Here is a 7,377-nt window from a genome sequence, read left to right as displayed (position 1 = left end):
CAGCAGGGCTTGTCCAGCTCAGGGAGAGCAGCACGGAAGGATCGAGGCTGCGAAAGATCTTCAATGTTGTGTCACGTCCAGCCATTAACCCAGCACTGCCAACCCTACCCATCACCTTATCCCAAATTCCCGCAGTCACTCCTGTGTTAACCCCTCCCGGGGCACTCCCTGAGTGCTCTCAGCACTCCCTGAGCTGCGGGATGAGCACCCAGCCTGGCTGGGAAATGCTGGGCTCTGGGTGGGTCCGTGCACAGGGGCTGAGCTTGGGGACAGCACTGTCACCAGCCCTCAGAGCTCCCTTGGAAATGTACTCCAAACTCTGCAAAACCTGTTTGGGTTTGTGAGGTGGTGGAAGGACGGGAAAAAAGCACCAGGAAACATCAGGTTTCAACACTCACAGGGTTGTGTTATTCCCCTTTTGATGCTACTTTTTATTTTGATTAAAAAATGCTTTGTGGTCTGACACAAACCTCCCTCTTGCCTGAAGAGCCAATGTCAACACAGAGCTCTGTGAGCTCCTCAGAGGGAAACGTTTAGAATTACAGAATGAAAAAAAAATTAAAAGCAGCAGACTGATCTTTTCAAGCTTTGCTTCTTCCTTCCCAGGCACATTCAGCATTTTTTCTTGTCTCCCTATGAAACACTGACATTTTGGGGTCCAACACCACTGACAGCTGAAGCAAAGCCCAGCTCCCAGGTGGGCAGTGTCCAAACCTGTCTGCTCCCACCCCTGGATATCATCCCAGGGGAAAGACCCTGGCTGGCTTTTCCATGCAAAATTTCTCCTCTTGGAGTAAAGTCAAACACCTTCCCCTCTTGGCATGGTGTGCAGATCCCATCCAGGCTATCAGCAGTTATTTAATTGATGCTGGAAAAACCTTGGATCAAAAGAAAAACATTTTCCCACGGAAAAATGCAATCTTCAACCCCTTCTTGTGCTCAATTAAAGCAACACTACTAATTAGGCTTCCATCTACCCATCCCACACCCTCTCCTGGGCCAGCAGTTTCCTGCTCTCCCTTGTGCTGCCTTTAGCCAGCCTTTCTCCAAATGAAAAAGATCATGAAAGACATGAAATTGGGCAAGGACAGGTTTGCAAACAACCTCAGCTTCTGGAGCTTGGCAATATTTGATTTCAGCCAGAGAAACTCAAACTAAGAGGGACCTTTGCCAAATGGTCTGACTCCAGGGCAGCCAGTGCAGGCAATTCAAGGTATTTGTGCCCCTTGGGCACAAATAATAAGGGCCAGCCTTGCATTTTCTCTTGCTGTGGGAGCAGGGAAAGGGGAATTCTGTACTTCCACCTGCATTTTTGTGACGCTGAGTGGCTCCAGCCAGGCCCACTAAAGCATCTGCCCATGTGGACACGTTTCAGGTGTGCAGAGGGCTGTGAGCCTGTTTATTTGTGTGTGTTTGTGTCTCTGCACTCCGGCTGTTTGTTGAAACAGGCTGCACTTCTCCCTGCATATGTCTCTGTGGCTACGTGCCTGACTGCGTGGGAGAGCTTCCCGTGGCTTTTTGGTGCCATTCCCAGGCAGCTCTGACAGCAAAAGGCACACGCTGCAGTGGGAAATTATTAGACAGCGAGGGAAGAAGTGGGGAAGATCTGAGAAAGGGTTAATTTGCAGAAAATAATCCAAATGGGCAAAGAAGAGCCACAGAGGGTGTTTTTGGTGGCTCCTCCCAGACACAGGGAGGAGAGGGGACAGAGGGTTTTGGAAGAGTGAAAGGGAAAGCCACAGGATGGAAATCACAGTGCAGGTGCCCCACGAGGTTCCAGCCTGCATTTTATTCCCTGGGGTTTTAAAGGGATTAATCCCACCAACCCTTTTCTGGCATCTGAACCAAGAGGCATCAGGAGCAGCAAAGCCTCCTGCCAGCACCTGCCTGGCTCCCAGGAATTCCAGGCCCCTGACACTGGTGTCCCACAAAGCTTTTCCTAATGGAAAGGTCCTCCAGTTCCTCCCAGAGCAACTCCACACAGCAGCCTCTGAGACAACCAACTGGGATGGCCAGCTCTGCAGTTGTGAGGGAACTTGGGGGGTCCCATCCATGCACAGCCCACCCAGGCCGTGGGGCAGCATTGCTGGGGTTGCCTCCAGGACGAGGGTCCCTGGGGGTCCAATTCATTGCACTCCTATCGACGGCCTCAGTTCATCTCTCTAACAAATCTTCTCTGTGCATCTTGGTGGAAACAGCCCAGAGATAATAACAGTAGATATGGGTTGACCTATGCGATTCCTGGAGTGATCAAACTGTCAGATAACAGAATAAATCTTTCTCGTGGGCTGGGATTAAATCAGAGAGTGTTGGCTGCTACGGCTTCTTATTTATTTGTGTTCTCTTAAATTGCATTTCCCTTCCCCCCATGAAGAGCATTGGCTGCCTGCAGCTGTAAATTACTGCAAACCTTCTGGTGAGTTGAGACACTGAGTCTCTTAACCTTGCAAACATCTCCTGCTTCTCTTAATGGTCTCTGAGAGTTCTCAGGAAAGAGAAAGCAAAATGGGCAACATGATTTGATGGGAAGTTCATACCTTGGCATTGCCCAGCAGCTTGACCTGATCTGGAGATCCCCTGCAACCCCTTGGTGTGGAACTCTTGGGTGTTTCATGGCCTCGGATGCAGCATTTCCTTTCTGCTTCCCCTGACCCTGGTTCCCTGCAGCACCCTGGGGCTGGGGCTGGGCTGTGCCTGCAAACAGCCTGGGGAGCTGGGAATCACAGCCACGGAGCCACAGAGTCATTCAGGCTGGAGAAGACCTGTAAGAAAAGATGTCACAGGTGGCCCAGAGCAGCTGTGGCTGCCCCTGGCACTGTTTAAGGCCAGATTGGATGGGGCTTGGAGCACCCTGGGATAGTGGAAGGTGTCCTTGCCCATGGCAGGAGGTGGCACTGGATGGGCTTTAATGTCCTTCCAACCCAAACCATTCCATGATTTTGGATTCTAAGATCATTGAGTCTAACCATGAACCTGGCACTGCCAAATCCACCACTAAACCACATCCCTGGAAGGAGCCATGGCCCTACACTCCTGCACAAGCACATTTCCAGGGTCCCCATTTGCTCTGGCAGGAGCAGCACATGGATAACTGGGCTCAGGCAGCATCTGTGAGGCTTGGGTGGGAGATCCCCATGGCAGCTGTAGAGACAGGACCCAGGGGCTGGCTCAGGAAGGGTGCTTGGAGAGATGCCCAGAGGGGTTTGGTCTCTAATGACAAGTCATGAGAAATTTTTGGCAGGGTAAAATATGTCCTCCTTTAAAAAACTTAGAATAAAATAAAAAAGAAAAAATGTACAAACCACGCCCAAACCAAATCAAGGTGCGAAATTTGCTGTGAAATGATTCTGGTAAAGCTTCTACATTTTACTGCTTAAGTCCCCGTTTCAGAGGAGGCTCCTGCCTGAGCCCCTGGTGCTCCCCTGGTGCAGGGGAGGCAGAAGGGAGATCCAGGGAAGATGGGGAGGATGCACAGCAGGATATCAGTACAGGCTTACACAGGAAAAGCTCTTACACTTTCTAATCCTTCCTTGGAGCAAAAACTTTCTGAATCACACCCCAACAGCCCCCATTGGCAGAACCCCAGTGAATTCCCAGGGGTCTGCAGAGCCACCAGCACATCCTCAGGGACAGCCTTCCCCATCCCAACCCTTCCCACAGCCACTCCAGCCTCCATGCCGTGACCTAGACACTTCTTGCCAGAAATCCTGAGGAAAAAATCAGGCTATGAGACCTAGTTCCTAGCCAGACATTTCTAATGAATCCAATTTTGTAAAAACAAAAATCCCAGAGACGCCGCGTCAGCCAATCCCTCTTCAAAGTTCATTAAGTGTCCCGCGGAGCAGGGAGAGATGAGCTGCTCCAGATTCCTTTTTCTACTGCTGTTTTAAAACACCATCCATTCCGGATTGGCCAGAGCTGGATCGATGGGCAGCACCTGAGGTGTTGTCGTGCTGGGTCATCAGCAGGTCGTGGTTCTGCCAGCACCTGGCACCACTGTGGCCACGGTGATCGGCGGGGGACAGGCAGCCACGTCCAGAGCCAGGCTCGGTGCCTCCTCGTCTGAGTTCTGGCAGCTCCAGCACCCAGCTGAGCCCTCTGCATGGGCAGCAGCAGCAGCCTGGTAGCCCTGAGCGAGTCCTGCCTCGCTGGCACTGCACTGTCCTTGCCGGGCAGGGCAGGGCAGGGGGAGGCAGCATCATTGTCCCCAGGGTGACAGTGAGTGATGGGAGATGCTCTCCCCTGCACAGGGACTGCTCTCAGCCCTTCCCCAGGATGCCATAAGCAGGGGAGCAGCCCCGGACTCCAGCTCAGATAAAGTCAAGCTGGGTTTAGGAAGGGAGAAGTGAAGCACCGAGAGCTCTCCTGAACGTGCACAGTGAACCACGGGCAAACTCCACTCTTGCCTTAGGACCATCCTCCAGCCCCCAGCAAACGGGCACTTCTCAATCCACTGACTCCACCAGCACAGCTTCTTTGGGATTGAAGGTCCTCCCATCACTTCCTTCATTTCCTGGCACTGGAAAAAAATTGTCACTTGGCCATTGACCCTGAAAGGCAGAGGGTCTGGCACATGGAGATGTGGGTCCATCCAGGGAGACCTGGGTGCAGAGCCAGTGCCATGGAAGGGCTGACTGAGCCCCCATCGTGTCCCTCAGAGATCCTCCATGGACTCCAAGGGCCTCGGGCTGCTCAGGAAGTGGGAGATCAATTCCCTGCTGCTGTTAATCTGCAGAGACACCTGAGACCACAAATAAATCACAGGTTAAAGCTGTTCCACCTCTTCCAGTGGGAACACCTTCCCTGTCCTGTGAACCTCAAAGACATGACACTAAGAGGAAAGTTAAATGATTCATTTGTTTTTCAAAACCATGTCCTGAAAAAAAATCAAATTTTTTAGCCAGAGGAAAATTGTTTTGGCAGCTCAGGCCTCCAGAAGCTGTTTGGGAGTTCATTTTAGTTGACGGAGTGTGCTCACACATCTGTGATTATACACTCACGCTACAGATATTTTTGTTAACCTCCCTATTTTAAATTCTCCCCAAACTTCCCGAGCAGGATTTTCTTGTCCAAGCATTTGTGTTTTGTATCTGTGCTGAAATACTGCCTTATAAATAGCAAGAGCTTTATCTTGACTCTAACCAACAACCTCAACTTAAAGCTAAATGCATAATTTACTGCAAATTAAACTTAATGGGACTGGAATAATTATGTTGACTTTTGGAAGTACTTAAGGATAAATACATGATTAGATATTTTGCACACCGTGAGGAAATATTTGTTTCAAAATACAAATTCTTCCCATTGAGCCTTTGGATGGAACATTTAGAGGTGACATGAGCAGCATAGAGATGACAGCCCAGTTCAGGCTGCTTAAATAAATTATCCTACAGCACTTGGAACACTGGAGAGGTGGGAAGTCTCTGGAAGAGAACTGTGTCTGCACCACTGGATCATGGCCTGGGGAGATGGGCATATCCCTGCATGGGGCTTTTCAGCCTCTGCTCCCTGTGCCCACCATGGATAAAGAGCCCCGGGCCTTCCCAGGCTGGCCAGGGGAGCAAGGTCATCCCACCCCGCCAGCCCTTCCCACCCCCGTGCCCAAAAAACAAACCAAGCAAGGGGGGACAGGTGGTCTGGGCACATGGCCCTGCCCCAGAGACAGGAGTGGGACAGACCTGTCCCCATTCCAGCCTCTGCAGGGCTCTGCAGGACAGGGATCAGAGTGGGGGGGAGAGGATGAGCCCAGCATGAGCCACAGCAGCTCTCGGCCTCGCAGGGACATCCCAGGTGATAAATGGACCACGGAATTAATTGAATTTGGTTTCATTTTAATGAATTAATCTGATGAGGTTAATCAGGAGGGTTTAACACGGCCTCCCCCAGCCCTGCCTCTGCTCTGCCCCTTGGCTCAAGGCAGCTTCCAAAATGCCACATCAAGATGAACAAACCCAAACTTCAGAGGCTGAAATGCTATGAGCCACTGGGAGGGACAGGCATGGGGGCTCCAGGTGGGACCCCCACGCTGGGAAGGGATTGGCTTCTCCTGAAGGAGGAGAGGAAGAGGAATCCCTACCCACCATTGCTTTGACAACCTTGGTCATGGCCCACCTAAGTGGGTGAGATCTGGGCACCCTCCTGACAACACTGCCCGTGTCCTGCAGAGGTTTTGGGGCTGTGGGCTCTCCAGGGTCAGGATGGCCACGGTGGGGCTGGTGAGGACAAAGCTGAGCACCCACTGGCAACACTGGCCCCTCTGGGCAGGTGGAGAGGGGCAGGACAGGGGTCCCACCTGTAGCAACTGCTGGACACTCCCTGGGCTGGAGCTGACCTCCCCAACACTTCAGTGCTGTCTGTCAGCCAGGATTAGGGAACAAGCCTGTGGATAGAATGAGAATATCCAGGTCACCTCCAACAGTACCATGACATTGGCTTAGGGAAATTATTACCAGCTCTGCCAGGCATGTGTGGTGCAGATAACAGCACAAAGGAGGCGTGCAGTTGGCAAGCAATTCCCAAGAGCCAAGAGCTGGGCACTGGACATGTATTTGGATTAGCTATTGACATGCAAAATGCTCCCTTTGAGAGCTCTGATCCGTCCAGGCCTGGCACAGCAGCAGCAGGAGCCGAGTGCCCATGCTAAGATCTCCTGGCTCTGCACAAGAGGGAAAGAGGGGTTTCATCCCATCCCATCCCATCCCATCCCATCCCATCCCATCCCATCCCATCCCATCCCATCCCATCCCCAGATACCCCCAACAGGTTACTCACCAGGACACGCTGATGAGTCTGAGGTGGGACAGGACATCTCCACAGAATGAGCACCTGGGCTTCTGCTCCTGTCCTGGCTCTGAGGTCCTCTTGGCTCTCTGGGCTGTCCATGCCCTTTCCAGAAGTTGCAGGAATGAAGTGATGAAGGACACTGGTGCCACCCACGCCCCGGAGCTCCCAGGGCCTCTGAGAACCACCAAACCCAGTGGCCACCACCCTTGTCCCCACAGAACTGCTCCCTTTTTTACCTTAACGAGGGTCCTGGTAGGAGCAGCTGCTGTCTCTTTTCAGACCAGCCTGAGCCCACTCTATCCTCAGCCCTGGGGACACAGAGCTCAGCCCCAGGGACACTCCTGTCAGGGCTGACCCACACATACAGAGCCCTTTCTAAGGGCAGGACTTGGTTTTAATTTGCATGATCCCCCTTTTTATTATTTATCAGTAAAGTGTAATTACTGCTTCCTTCACAAGCCTTAATTAAAGATGAAAAACAATCCTGACAAGTCAATTAGATTTTTTTCCTTGGTATCCATTAAATTAAGACTCAAGTGTTACTGGAAGTGTTTCATATCACAACACATTTAACTGAAGGCTGCCTCCTAACAA

At 51.7% G+C, this 7,377-nt stretch overlaps 1 long non-coding RNA gene across 1 annotated transcript; it reads right to left on the bottom strand.

The window, feature by feature from the left end:
* Positions 1-385: 385 nt before the first annotated feature.
* On the bottom strand, positions 386-6,700 carry LOC148221278 (uncharacterized). Its single transcript, XR_015808355.1, has 2 exons — positions 6,293-6,700; positions 386-4,741 (listed from the first exon to the last, which is right to left on the bottom strand). It is a non-coding gene; the product is annotated as an uncharacterized LOC148221278 (long non-coding RNA).
* Between the last annotated feature and the right edge of the window lie 677 nt (positions 6,701-7,377).

This window comes from Sturnus vulgaris, chromosome 24 (assembly GCF_052056855.1).
Source record: "Sturnus vulgaris isolate bStuVul1 chromosome 24, bStuVul1.hap1, whole genome shotgun sequence".
Taxonomy (NCBI): domain Eukaryota; kingdom Metazoa; phylum Chordata; class Aves; order Passeriformes; family Sturnidae; genus Sturnus; species Sturnus vulgaris.
This window is presented reverse-complemented; position numbering and strand designations above follow the sequence as displayed.